Raw genomic sequence first — 15,684 nt, forward strand, 5'->3', positions numbered from 1 at the left:
CTTTAGTGGTGAAACAAAATATTGATTTGATTTAGATTTCTCTTTTCTTCATTCACTTAGCCTTTTTTGATTGTCAAAACAAACTTAAAGGAAGTCTTTCACCTGTTTTTGGGGTTACATACAGAATACACTATTAAATGTGTGATGGTATGTTAAACTTATTGATACCTTACTGTCTTCTCAACCTGTCTTCACCGTGTAGATATCAACCCTTAAGTTCAGACTGCGCTGTATGCAAATTAGCGATGGACCATCTGATGAGCAGTCTACTGCTCTCTGTGGTCCAGTTTTTGTTCCTGCGTTTTTTTTCATTAGCTGACCCATCCTTGAGTAGTGACGTGTCCAGGTCTGCTGGTTGGAGATGTAATGTGTACCACAGTCACTGCACTTGCATCATGTTGATGACGGCACATGCACTGTTACTCCTTGCCCTGGACTGATGTCCGCGACGGCAACGACTGTGGAATGCATGACATCTCCTCCCAGGCAGACTCAATACACAGTATATACTCTGGACGTCTATATATATATATATATATATATATATATATATATATATATATATATATAGCCTATTGTCCCTTACACATGACCTATGAAAGCCTAGTAGCGTAATTTACATTGTATATATTTTTTAAATCATTTTTTGGGCTTATTCATACAGGACAATTTAAATACAGTATAGAGCCCCTTAAGGATATTTTTTTCTAACTAATGATTATGATTGTATTCATTATATTTATTACTTAGAAATAAATGTAGTTTTGCAGTTTGCTAAGTAAGTAAATAACATTAAATATCCAGAAACTCTTAACGGGTTATTCTACCAGAAACATTTATCACATTTATTAACCTGTAAGGGGATAAACAGAAGCTATATTATTGTATAATACTATAAGTGGCCATCTTGTGCAATTGCCATCTAGGTATTGCCTCCTATGGCATATTTTCTAATTGGTTGGTTGCAGGTCATGTGATTAAGGTTTTACAACTTCTTCAGAATGAGTGTGATGCAGATTGAAAAGAAGCAAAAATCAGCAGCATTTCCACATCAAGAACAGAATCAAAATTCGCAAAATTAGCAAATGAACATCTCTCAATCAGCTACTATAGCTAGCTAGTGAATGATAGATAACAAACTGCACTGTTTAGTTTTGTTAATATTGTTTTAATTTGCTTATGTAATTTCTTTGGACCTTGAAGGTATCATTTCAGTTTAATCTGTTTCACATACATGTACCTCACAGAAAGTTCCATCTATGTATTTCCATCAAGCCAGAGCTATGAGTTCCTCGCCTCTGTAAAGTAAGTGTGAGAAATTAACCGATTTGAAATTTTTAAATAAAAAGATGTTTAAATCCTTGATGTTATTGGGTGTACATGTATGCCTTCTAGCATCAGGGTTTGTATGGAGTGGGATCAGGAGTCGATCCCACTGCATGCAGGGCAGGTGCTGGCTACTTCTGACAGTTGACACCCGCTGGCAGTAGCTGATCATGGCTATTAACCATTTCAATGCTGCTGCCAAACTTGATTGGAGTTCAGGGGTCCCAAATAACCCCCCATGATGAGATTTCAAGGTGCTGTTCGGTTGCCATGGCAGCCGGAGCCTTCTGAAAAACCCCAGGGCTGCTGTGACTAACTGCCTGTCAAAATGCAGTATAATGTATTACTATGGTCCCAGCCCTGCACGACCACGTCTCCCGCAACATTGTACGCGCCCTCACCAACGCGGTTACTGCCACGGTCCACTTAACTACGGACACGTGGACAAGCACAGGCGGGCAGGGCCACTACATCTCCCTGACGGCACATTGGGTGAATTTAGTGGAGGCTGGGACAGAGTCAGAGCCTGGGACCGCTCACGTCCTACCCACCCCCAGAATTGCGGGCCCCAGCTCGGTGCTGGTATCTGCGGAGGTGTATGCTTCCTCCACTAAAGCACCCTCCTCCTCCTCCTCCTCCTCCTCTGTCTCGCAATCAAGATGTGTTAGCAGCAGCATGTCGCCAGCAGTCTGTGTCGCGCGGTGTGGCAGCACAGCGGTGGGCAAGCGTCAGCAGGCCGTGCTGAAACTACTCAGCTTAGACGATAAGAGGCACACGGCCCACGAACTGCTGCAGGGTCTGACACAGCAGACCGACCGCTGGCTTGCGCCGCTGAGCCTCCAACCGGGCATGGTCGTGTGTGACAACGGCCGTAACCTGGTGGCGGCTCTGCAGCTCGGCAGCCTCACGCACGTGCCATGCCTGGCCCACGTCTTTAATTTGGTGGTTCAGCGCTTTCTGAAAAGCTACCCACGCTTGTCAGACCTGCTCGTAAAGGCGCGCCGGCTCTGCGCACATTTCCGCAAGTCCCACACGGACGCTGCCACCCTGCGCACCCTGCAACATCACTTTAAGCTGCCAGTGCACCGACTGCTGTGCGACGTGCCCACACGGTGGAACTCTACGCTCCACATGTTGGCCAGGCTCTATGAACAACGGAGAGCTATAGTCGAATACCAACTCCAACATGGGCGGCGCAGTGGGAGTCAGCCTCCTCAATTCCTTTCAGAAGAGTGGGCCTGGTTGGCAGACATCTGCCATGTCCTTGGTAATTTTGAGGAGTCTACCCAGGTGGTGAGCGGCGATGCTACAATCATTAGCGTCACCATTCCTCTGCTATGCATCTTGAGAAATTCCCTGCAAACCATAAAGGCAGCTGCTTTGCGCTCGGAAACGGGGGCGGGGGAAGACAGTATGCCGCTGGATAGTCAGGGCACCCTCCTGTCTATTTCTCAGCGCGTACAGGAGGAGGAGGAGCATGAGGAGGATGAGGAGGAGGGGGAAGAGACAGCTTGGGCCGCTGCTGACGGTACACCGGCTGATTGCCTGTCATCCTTTCAGCGTGTATGGCCTGAGGAGGAGGAGGAGGAGGAGGATCCTGAAAGTGATCTTCCTAGTGAGGACAGCCATGTGTTGCGTACAGGTACCCTGGCACACATGGCTGACTTCATGTTAGGATGCCTTTCTCGTGACCCTCGCGTTGCACGCATTCTGGCCACGACGGATTACTGGGTGTACACACTGCTCGATCCACGGTATAAGGAGAACCTGCCCACTCTGATTCCCGAAGAGGAAAGGGGTTCGAGAGTGTTGCTATACCACAGGACCCTTGCGGACAAGCTGATGGTAAAATTCCCAGCCGACAGCGCTAGTGGCAGAAGGCGCAGTACCGAGGGCAAGGTAGCAGTGGATGTGCGTAGATCGAGCAGCATGTACAGCACAGGCAGTGCAACAGTCTTTAAGGGCCTGGCCAGCTTTATGGCTCCCCACCAAGACTGTGTCACCGCTCCCCAGTCACGGCTGAGTCGGCGGGAGCACTGTAAAAGGATGGTGAGGGAGTACGTAGCGGATCGCACGACCATCCTTGGTGACGCCTCTGCCCCCTACAACTACTGGGTGTCGAAGCTGGACACGTGGCCTGAACTCGCGCTGTATGCCCTGGAGGTGCTTGCTTGTCCTGCGGCTAGCGTCTTGTCGGAAAGGGTGTTTAGTGCGGCTGGGGGAATCATCACAGATAAGCGTAGCCGCTTGTCAACCGACAGTGCCGACAGGCTAACACTCATCAAGATGAACAAAGGCTGGATTTCCCCAGACTTCTGTTCTCCACCAGCGGACAGCAGCGATACGTAAGCAATACGTAGGCTGCACCCGCGGATGGAAGCTACGTTCTCTCTCACCATCCAAAACGGGGACATTTCTGCTTCATCAATCTGTGTCTAATATTCCTCCTCCTCCTCCTGCTCCTCCTCCTGAAACCTCACGTAATCACGCTGAACGGGCAATTTTTCTTAGGGCCACAAGGCTCAGTCAAATAATTTTTCAGAACAATTTTTATAAGTTTCAATGCGCTTAAAAGCATTGGAACTTTAACTTGAACCAATTTTTCGTTACACTGGGCTGCCTCCAGGCCTAGTTACCACTTAAGCCACATTAACAAAAGCGATTAATGGGTTTCACCTGCCCTCTTGGCTGGCCATGGCCAATTTTTTGGATGTACATTAGTACTGTTGATACAGCAATTTTTGTGGGCCCTCGCCTACAGTGTAATCAAATTAATTTTTAGCCCACCTGCATTACAGCTGACGTTACCTCAGCTGTGTTGGGCAATGCAATGGGATATTTTTATGTACCGCCGGTGGGTTCCAGGGAGCCACCCATGCTGTAGGTGCACACGGAGTTTTTAATACATCTGTACACTTCTAAAGAACCCCAGTCTGACTGGGGCATGCAGTGTGGGCCGAAGCCCACCTGTATTACGCACGACATTACTACCTCAGCTGTGTTGGGCAATGCAATGGGATATTTTTATGTACCGCCGGTGGGTTCCAGGGAGCCACCCATGCTGTAGGTGCACACGGAGTTTTTAATACATCTGTACACTTCTAAAGAACCCCAGTCTGACTGGGGCATGCAGTGTGGGCCGAAGCCCACCTGTATTACGCACGACATTACTACCTCAGCTGTGTTGGGCAATGCAATGGGATATTTTTATGTACCGCCGGTGGGTTCCAGGGAGCCACCCATGCTGTAGGTGCACACGGAGTTTTTAATACATCTGTACACTTCTAAAGAACCCCAGTCTGACTGGGGCATGCAGTGTGGGCCGAAGCCCACCTGTATTACGCACAACATTACTACCTCAGCTGTGTTGGGCAATGCAATGGGATATTTCTATGTACCGCCGGTGGCTTCCTGGCACCCACCCATGCTGTAGGTGCACACGGAGTTTTTACTACATCTGTACACTTCTAAAGAACCCCAGTCTGACTGGGGCATGCAGTGTGGGCCGAAGCCCACCTGCATTAAGCACGACATTACTACCTCAGCTGTGTTGGGCAATGCAATGGGATATTTCTGTGTACCGCCGGTGGGTTCCAGGGAGCCACCCATGCTGTGGGTCGACAGGGACTTCACAATAGGGAGTTGTACCTGCCTGTGTCTATGAATTAAAAAGCCCGGTCTGACTGGGGCATGCAGACACCTTGACAGAATGAATAGTGTGTGGCACATAGGTTCCCCATTGCTATGCCCACGTGTGCAGCTCCTGATGGCGGTGGCACAGGATTCTATTTCTCATTGCTTCTGTACAGCATTGTGGGCTATCGCTCCGCCACTTTTAAAGAGGGTCGCCGCCTAGCCGTGCCAACCTCTGCAGTGTGTGCCTGCGGTCCCTCGTCATGGCAGACGCAATTCTAAATAGACATGAGCGTGGTGTGGCATGAGGGCAGCTGAAGGCTGCCCAGGGACACTTTGGTGTGCGCTGTGGGGGGGAGGGGGGGCGGTTGGTCAGCATGTAACCCAGGAGAAGTGTCAGTGGAGTGTCATGCAGGCAGTGATTGTGCTTTGTTGGAGGTAGTGTGGTGCTTAGCAAAGGTATGCCATGCTAATGAGGGCTTTTCAGAAGTAAAAGTTGTTGGGAGGGGGGGGGGCCCACTCTTGCCGGTATTGTGGCTTAATAGTGGGACCTGTGAACTTGAGATGCAGCCCAACATGTAGCCCCTCGCCTGCCCTATCCGTCACTGTGTCATTCCCATCACTTTCCTGAATTGCCCAGATTTTCACACATGAAAACCTTAGCGAGCATCGGCGAAATACAAAAATGTTCTGGTCGCCCATTGACTTCAATGGGGTTCGTTGTTCGAAACGAACCCTCGAGCATCACGGGAAGTTCGTTACGAATAACGAACACCCGAACATTTTGGTGTTCGCTCATCTCTAATTAGTACTTATTAATACTTTATTTAGTTCTTGTCTGTAATTATGTACTTGAAGTTCACTCATGGATCCATATAATGCATTATTATTATTATTCCCCTCAGTTTCCATCCTAGGGCTCTGTTCACATCTGCGCCATGGTCTCCATTTATTATGGAAGCCACAATGCAGTGCATGACGCAGCCTATTGAGTTATAACCAGGTCTGTTAGGTTCCCTCATTGTGTCTGTCGTATTGCATGGAGTACTATTCTTCCAGTCGAATCTGAGGGAAGCTGAAAGGAAAGCCCTCAAGCAGTTCTCTGACACAGATGTGAACTTCTTAAGAGATAACTAAAGTATTTGCTTAATATGTTTTGTTTTTCTCACACAGTCATTAAACGATTGAAGAAACTGCAGACATATCATGTTATATACAATATGATTTGCTAGTTACTACTATATTGCTGTTTACTCATATAAGAGGCACTATTGTACTTTCTTGTATGAGAAGATTTGAAATTAATAGGTTCAAAAAATAAGATTCAAATTCCAATTATTTATAGTTGGTTTAAAGTTATTACAAAGCATCCCTGTAATGTTATATACGGCACATAACTTGTCTCATCTGGCTGCCCTTCAAGGCAGTTTAAAGGATGATATTTAAAGGAATTTTGGGATAAACATAAGCAAAGATAAGATGTTTATATCTACATGTAAACTGTTAGAATAATTAAGACATTGCAGCTGCATTAGTTTATTTTGAGAACATTGGTGAAATCATTACCAATAAATACATAACAAGTAGTAATGCGAATGGATACATTTGTCATGATCTTCAGCCATGGGAATGTAAAACAAGAATTAAAGAATTACATTTTGAAAGAGTTGCCGAGCAATTTATTGATTGGATTACAGTTTGATGTAAACATTCTGCAATTAGGTACTTGTCCAAGATTGAATAAATAGCATCTAAAAATAACTGAGTACTTGAGGAACGCTAAGTGGCCATACACATTAAGTTTAAGTTGGTCGAGCCTACCAATTTTGGTTGGACTAGTTGACTGATGTGTATGTGGTATTCTCAACAGACGTTGGGGAAAAGAAAGATTGAGCAGGTTGGATTTCAACATGCCCAATCCATGCCATCTCCTGTGTTACAGAAACAGCTTAGCGTGCTGTGCTACACAGTTTCTATTCGCTTCAATGGGTATTACAATAGTAACATATGGCTGCCACCATGGCTGTTTCCATAATACCTAGCAAGGTGGCTGGGAAATAGCTGTAGGTTTCTCATCTTAGCCTTGAAATGCTTAGGTGGGATAACCCCTTTAGGGCATCTACAGTTGACCGTGATTTTGGAGCCAAGAAAATCACAGCCGCAAAAGGTGAAAAAACAAAACCATTGATTTCATGTGAAAAAAAAAATGGGGCAGGACCTATCTTCCTGTTTTTTTTTTTAACTTGCACTCAATAGTGCTGAGTTTGAATAGTAAAAAAAAAAGCATATTTGCGAACGCCCCCATGTGCTTAAGCCCTTAAGTAGGTATTTCCCCGATGAAGCTACAACTGTTGCAACATGCATGGGTTTTCTAATCACATTGCATATATTTTTGCTATTTGTCAGCTCTCTGAAAGCAGCATACCTTGGCAACAAGACTGCTATAGTATTTCTTTATTATGAATTTTACATAAGCCTGTATTAGATGTCACATTGCTTTATTTTGAATATATTTTTTTCTTGCACTGATGCTTCCACTTTCCATGGTCTTTTGGATACATCTATGTGCACTTTGTGTTACTTAAAGTGACCATCCAAACCTGTAGAAAAAAAGATGGCCGCACCACTTCTCTGACTGCTTGATGTACACTGTGTATTAGTATGCATCATTAATAGAGATGAGCGAGCACCAAAATGCTCGAGTGCTCATTACTCGAGTCGAACTTTCAGTGATGCTCGAGAGTTCGTTTCGAGTAACGAATCCCATTGAAGTCAATGGGCGACTCGAGCATTTTTGTATATGACTGGTGCTCCGCTAAGGTTTTCATTTGTGAAAATCTTAGCAAATCACCAAAGTCATGTAAAAAACACAGAAATGGATAGGGCAGGCGAGGAGCAACATGCAGGGCTGCATTTCGGGCTCTGAGGTCTCACTATTAAGCCACAATAGTGGCAAGAGTGAGCACCCTCCCCCCCCCCCCCCAATGTCAGCATAAAGATCGTTCTCCTCTGCCACAGCTCTAACAGCTGTGGCAGAGAAGAACAATGTTAGCCCATTGAATTCAATGGAGCCAGCAATACAGCCGGCTCCATTGAAAGCAATGGGCTGCTGGCGAGTGCGGGATGAATTTTCGGGAAGGGCTTAAAAATATAAGCCCTTACCTGAAAATCATCCTAAAATGTGTAAAAATAATAAAAAAATGTATACTCACCTTTCCGCTGCAGCCGGAGTTCAGCCGCGTCTGGCCGGCAGTTCTCCTGAACTGCTTTCTGTAGTATTCAGCAGCCGGGGATTTAAAATCCCCGCCTGCTGAATGAGCTGCCTCTGATTGGTCACAGCCTCACCAATCAGAGGCAGCTCTCACTCACCCATTCATGAATTCATGAATGGGTGAGTGAGAGCTGCCTCTGATTGGTGAGGCCTCTGATTGGTCACAGCCTCACCAATCAGAGGCAGTTCTCACTCACCCATTCATGAATTCATGAATGGGTGAGTGAGAGCTGCCTCTGATTGGTGAGGCTGTGACCAATCAGAGGCAGCTCATTCAGCAGGCGGGGATTTTAAATCCCCGGCTGCTGAATACTACTCACAGCAGTTCAGGAGAACTGCCGGCCGGCCGCGGCTGAACTCCGTCTGCCGGGACCAGGTGAGTATATATATATTTTTTGTTTTTACACATTTCTGGATGAATTTCAGGGAAGGGCTTATATTTTTAAGCCCTTCCCGAAAATTCATCCTGCGCTGTATTGCCGGCTCCATTGAATTCAATGGTCAGTGCTCGTTTAATCGAGACGAGTACCGCGTGGTGCTCGTCTCGAGTAACGAGCATCTCGAGCACCCTAATACTCGAACGAGCATCAAGCTCGGACGAGTATGCTCGCTCATCTCTAATCATTAATCTAAGGGCGGTTTCAGGCGGCTGTATGCACAACAATGCTTGCCGCTGTGGAGCATAGTAACACATAAACAAGTTTTTTTTTCTTGGGCCGTTCCTCATTTTAGTTTATTGATATGGCACCCCCCATACCTTTTTGTCATTACGCATTTATTAAGACAATTCTAATAGGTTACTTGTAAATCAACCCCATAATCAGATATACTTCAGTGTCAGATATTTTAAATAGCTACATACAATAAAGATATCTCTCTCTCTCTCTCTCTCTCTCTCTCTCTCTATATATATATATGTTGATGGATATAACAAAATGTATGTTCCCTCTCCGTCCCTATCTATACTTTACACTATTTGTATTCTCTCTAAAAGAATATAAAGTTTAAAAATTATTTTAAGAGAAGAATTTAAAGGAAAATAATTAAAAATATATATCTCAGTGAAAAATTTGACACATTGATGTTTTTGATGCTGGATCAACAGCGATCTAAATGTTTACAGAAAGTGCACACATATGGAAGAATTCAGTAAACTAAAGAGACTTCATCTTACAACTTGGGAAATCATTTCAAGGCAGCAGTCTCCTAATAACAATCCAATTTAATTTATCATTATGTTTTACCCTTCTGTGTATAGAGTAAGAGCTAAGGCAGATTTCTGCAAGCTAGACTAGAATGCGTGCAAATCATATTCTATAAAATGATCTATGAGTTTTTGGGTTTCTTATGCTCTATTGCAATGAAACAAATTTCAACTTTAGCCTTTTTTTACATGCAGATTGTATTTTACTACATAATGGTGTTTCTAGTACACAAGCAAATTTACACAGTGTATTACCCATGTAATATGCAGTAAATAGAGCCTATATGATTTTAATGGGTTCATTCACAACTTCGTATTTTTCACATGACTTTCAGTTGCTTGAAAAAAAAAAAGCATCATGCCCTATCTTTGTGTGTATTACACACCATAATAACCCATCGAAACCAATAGGTGTGTGTAAATACACAGGAAATCAATGGGAATAACTGGCAAAAGGTAGAAACACACAAGGTATCATTGTATTTCGGCCTGTGATTGTATTTAGCACATACCCACACAGGCAGATGTTCGTGTTTGCACACCTCCCATTGACTTCAAAAGGACTCTTTAGTGTGCAAACAGGCACACGATAGAGTGAGAATGAACCCATTGTAATTAATGGGTTGAATTCTCTGCCTTTTGCAGACAGGATTTTCCCACAAGTCTGTCTGTTTGGGCCCTTACTGAAATACTAACACTAATGGCTGAAATATTAACACTAAAGTACACCTATATAGGTATTTTGTAAAAATGCCTTACTCTCATTAACTGATTTTTTTCTGCCAACCTTTTCAGTTGTAGATTACAGATCTAATGGAGAAGAAAGTTTATATGATTTTCTTATCTATGAAGGATGAGATAACTAATTTGCTATGTTCAAGGTTTGTAACAATTTTGGTTGATTTGGCTTCTGGGAAACCAATAAGGTAATACTCAGTGAGCTGCCATACAGCTTTTCTACATGATTCTGCAATGTGCATATGTGAACTTAAAGGGGGGTTTTCAGGGATATGTCATCAATAGTTGATAGGTTGGGGTCTGAAGTTCTGGACCCTGGATGATCAGCTAATTGGGCGCCCGCTGTCAGCTCTGCTACACACGGATATGGAGTGGAAGTTGCTGGCCCAACCCATGTGCAGTTGCTGGTGCTTGTAACTGCATTGATTTCAAGGAGAGCTGCATCTGTAATAACCAACGACAGCCACTACACAGAGGTTGTAGCACTCTTGTGTGTTGCAGCGGTGGCCACGGGCGTATGATCAATGGTTCCTGAGTTGTGGACCACAGAAGATCAACTATTGATGACCTATCCTGAAGACAGGTCATCAATAGTATTTCCCTCTGGAAAACTTCTTTGAAGAAATGGAAAAAATGACTCTATTAAAGTCAGATGCATTTTTCTTATAGATCGTTCATATAAATCTATTCGTATAAAACTTTAGTAATATTATTTCAGATGTTGAATTTTGAAATTAACTATAGTGTATTATATTACTGAAAAGAACAAAAAATGTTTCATGAACTATGCAACCTACAGTGACTTGTGCTAATAAAATCAGCATGAAAGTATAATTGCTAATTCTCTTGTGGTTTTCCCAGTGCTTAATTTTATTCTTCACTGCTTTGTCTTTGTATCTCTGTAAATGATCTTATGCTTTAATTTTTTTGTAGGCTTCCTACTTATCTGAATTGATTTACCTGGACAAAATAATGTCCAGATAATATGTAGAGCCTTAGGGGCTTGCCCTTTTAATTATTGAAGTTTATTGGGAAATAAAGTGGTAGTATTTAACCCCTTAGTAAACAAGCCTGCTTGCGCCTTAATGACCAAGCCAAAGTTTAGAAATCTGGCATGTCGCTTTGACATAGAATAACTTCGTCAAGGTTTTGTATATCCAATTATTTGCCACATGTTGTACTTCATTTATATAGTAAAAATAGACTGAAAGAATTTCTGTATCTTTATTAAAAGCCCCCAAATTGGGAAAATTTTGAAATTTTTATTTTCCCATTTTCAGTTGCAATATCTCAAATATGTGCAAACATACTGTACAAATTTTTGATGAGATATATTTCCATCTGTTTACTTCATTCTGGACACACATTGGAAAAACTGTAGTTTTTTAACCATTTAGGAGACTTACAAATTTAACATTAATTATTAACATTTGAAAGAACTGTAGTTTTGTTTTCCTACACCAAGCCAAGATTGCAAAGGCTCATAGGTGTTAGCATGATAGATAACCCCACAAATGACCCATTTAAAAATCTACACCCCTTAATATATTCATTGAGGGGTGTCATGAGTATTTTGACCCCACAGTTTCTTTTCAGGAGTTAATGCAATTTAGAGGAGAAAAAATATAATTTCATATTTTTACAAATACGTCATTTTAAAGACAGGCTTTTTTTTCTATAGTGCACATGAAAATGAGGATTTGCACCCCAAAATGGATACCCCTGTTTGTCCTGTATTTAGAAACATACCCATTGTCGCCCTGATCTTATGTCTGTATGCACAACGGGCCCCAAACTGAAAGGAGCAGCCGGTGGCTTTCAGAACAGAAATTTTGCTTGGAGGTGTTTTAGGCTCAAAAGCACACTTGTAGAGCCAAAACGCTAAAGATCCCCCTCAAATGACCACATTTTGAAAACTAGACCCTTAACAAATTCATCTAGGGGTGTACTGCATATTTTGACCCAACAGTTTTAGAATGAATCTAAGCAATCTGGACCGAGGAATCCAAGGAAGGAGATAAGGAGCAGCCCCCCCCTTATCCTCCTTCCCTTATTAGCGTGCAGGTCTTTCTCATAAGTAACACATCTGTAGACCTTGTTAAGTCCTGAGAAACTGTGTGTAGGAGTGCATTGGAGATCCGGCACAAGAATGAAACACACACACACAGCGTACAGTATTGAACCAGTTAACCATTTCACTGCTAGCTATTTTCTATGAAGGTGGAGATATGAATATATATATATATATATATATATATATATATATATATATATATATATATATATATGTGTGTGTGTGTGTGTGTATATATTGTAAGCAGGATCCACAACAGGTATGTTTCTGCTGTAGGAAGTCAGGCGGCAGCAGAGGAAGGTGATGGTAAAACAGGGTGGTTTATTGCCAAACTCTCAGTCATAAACAAACACAGTCTCTCTAGCAATATAATGTCCATAAGGCACACAAAATAACAGTCTTTGTAATCTTATGCAGGGATTCTCACCCAACCCTTTCCTCAGGGTTTTGCTTCCCTCAGCTCTCCAGGTTAACTCCACCTGGCTTTCCAGGGACTCTGCACACAGTCTGTCCTCTCTGGCCTGGCTGAACACATTCTGCCACAATCTCTCTCTTACTGAGCTTTTCCTGCTCCTTTTCCAATTATGTTACAGCTGTGTTCCAGGTTCAGGTACTTCCTGGACTGGAATATGCGTGTGACCCGGACAGCCCCTGTCTCATGCAAACTCCGGAGTTATATCCTGGAGTTTGGTCATCTCCGTGGCATATACACACCATCCAGGACTTTACCCCTTACCTCACTACAATGTGTATATATATACATGTGCCTATCCCAACAAGGCCCATGTAATTACCCCTGTTTTCGGACATACCACATGGTTTACATCATTATTACTTTTATATAAGATTTAGGGAATGCCAAAAAGAGCAGGGTGGGGTGGGGGGGAGGGGATTATTTTTAGGGAGCCTATATTTTTTATGCACAAGTGAGCAATGGGGTCGGGAATTTATACAGTTGTGCCCTGAAATCCAATGGGTGTGTTGTAGTAATAATAATATAAATGTGTTTCTTATATAAGCCTAGGCAAACATATATATATATATATATATATATATATAATGTAATAATTATGTAAATCATGTGGTATGTCTGAAAACAGGGGTAATTACATGGGCCTGGTTGGGATAGGCACATGGGGCAATAAAACCGGATAGCCCTCCTCCTCCCATACTTGCTGCAAGCCTAACACTTTTTTAGGGGGGTATTTCTTGACCTCAATGGCAGGGATGTGGTGTGAAAAGTGATCCCCTGTGAGGCTTCGTAAGCTTGCTGAGGTGCAGCGGTCTCACATAGAAAACGCTCAACAAGATGAGCATTCCCAGGGACTTGTAAATTATGTATTACAAGTAACGATCTGAATAATGCTGGGCTCATACGGCCATATGTGGAATCCACTTGCAGAGGCCCGTAGCGGATCGTAGCTGTGAGCCTGGCTTTGGTCCTGCGTACGGCTGCATAATGTACTGCGCATAACTGCATACTTACACAGGCGGTCATGAGCAGTACACCTTTTATGTTTATATTTCCCTCGCCGTCGCTTAGCGATGAGGCATGTACAAACATAATGTAGTTGCGTATGGGCTGCAGGTATAACCATAGCGTACAATGGGGTCTATGTTGCGGATATCAGTGGTAAAATAAAATATGCCGAGTTTTCTTTTCTGTGAACAGTTTATGTAATTCCAGCCCGTTAATGTGAGTGGAATTGTGTACTCTAGTGCATTTGATTGAGCCGCTTATTATCGCAAAATAAATGCATGCAGAATTCGCAATTTCTATCTGGTCGAGTGAGACCGACTTAAAGTAGATCACTACCTTTTTATCACGTGATCGGGAGCGACCGTGGACTGCTCAACGAGTCACTGAGATTTTTAAATTTCCTGAGCTCCCTGGCTGCTGCGCATGTACCTGGCATTTTGCCAGCATGTGCATGTGCAGAAGCTGAAGAAGGTCTGTGGAGGAGGATTGCATCGGGTTCAAATACGGAGGCCTCCTGTAAGAAGTTTCATCCCCTCTCACTGATCACATTGGTGAGGGGAGATGAAACTTCAACTTTGTTTTTACTTTTACGTGATCACCATTATCTATTGGATAACGGTGATCACGTGACTAGGAATTGCATACCATGGTCCCCCGTGACATCTCCAGGCTCTCAGCTACCTTTGGTAGCAGGAGCAGGGAGATTTAAAATTTCCCAGGCAATCCTTGACTTTTGTGCATTCGCCTGCCATGTTACTGACAGGCAAATACGCCAAAGCCGGGAATGGCCCACAGATAAAAATGTCATTGAGGGATAAATCCGGGGACCTTAGGTATGTAATTTCATCTCCCCTCATAAATGTGATCCGTAAGGGAAGATGAAACTTTAACTTTTTAAACTTTTTTCTTTTACATTTTTTAATTTGACATGATCACTGCTATCCAATGGATATCGGTGATCATGTGACCGGAAACCACATACAGCGGTCCCTGGTGACATCTTCCTGCACTCGGCTATCTCTGACAGCCGGGTGCAGAGGGATTTTTTACATTTGCTGGACTCTCTAGCCTTCTGCGCATGTGCGCCACAGAGGCGCATGCACAGAAGCCCACGGCAGGTCCAGATTGCCGTGGCATATCACGGAGGATGGGGGTGGGTATTTTCAGCTGACCTCATGAATCCGATCCATGAGGGCAACTGAAACATTTACCTTTTTTTCACATTTTTTTACTTTTCCGTGATCACCAGTATCTATTGGTTACTGGCAATCATGGGCCTGGGGACCAGTCAACGCGGGAGGCAGGAGATTTTAAATGGCCTGCGTCGATCTGGTCTTCTGGACATGCGTCGCCAATTTTTCTTTGGCATACCTGCGCAGAAGACAGCGGTGGGTCCGTTCTGTACCAGATCAACATGGGACATTGCAGAGGATGAGGGTGAGTAGTTTCAGGCCCCCTCATGGAAGCGACCCATGATGGGAGCTGAAAAACAAACTTTTTTTTAGCTTTTTATTTACTTTTATGCGATCGGCATTATCCATTGAATAGCGCCAATTGCATGACCCAGGTGGGGCTTCCTGCGGCCCCCCATGACATATCCAGGTTGTCAGCTGCCTCTGGGAACCTACAGCATGGAGCTGTCACATCTACAGCCTGCAGGGTTTAATCTCCAGAAGGAGCATGTTTTTATGTCCCTGGCGATTAAGGCCTCCTTCCCACGAACGGATTTCCGCCGCGTAATTCGCGGCGAAAATCCGCTGCGTTGCCCGCAGCTATTAGGTTCTATTGAACCTAATAGCACAATGCTCACGATGCGTAATTCCACCGCGGAATTACGCATCGCGATTTCTCCCGTCCTCACCCGCAGCATGCTCTATTTTCTGCGGGTGAGGACGGGCTGTACGCACTGACGGCTTCCATTGAAGTCAATGGAAGCCGTCCATTCACGCTATCTCCCG

This window comes from Eleutherodactylus coqui, chromosome 1 (assembly GCF_035609145.1).
Source record: "Eleutherodactylus coqui strain aEleCoq1 chromosome 1, aEleCoq1.hap1, whole genome shotgun sequence".
NCBI classification, from domain to species: Eukaryota; Metazoa; Chordata; class Amphibia; order Anura; family Eleutherodactylidae; genus Eleutherodactylus; species Eleutherodactylus coqui.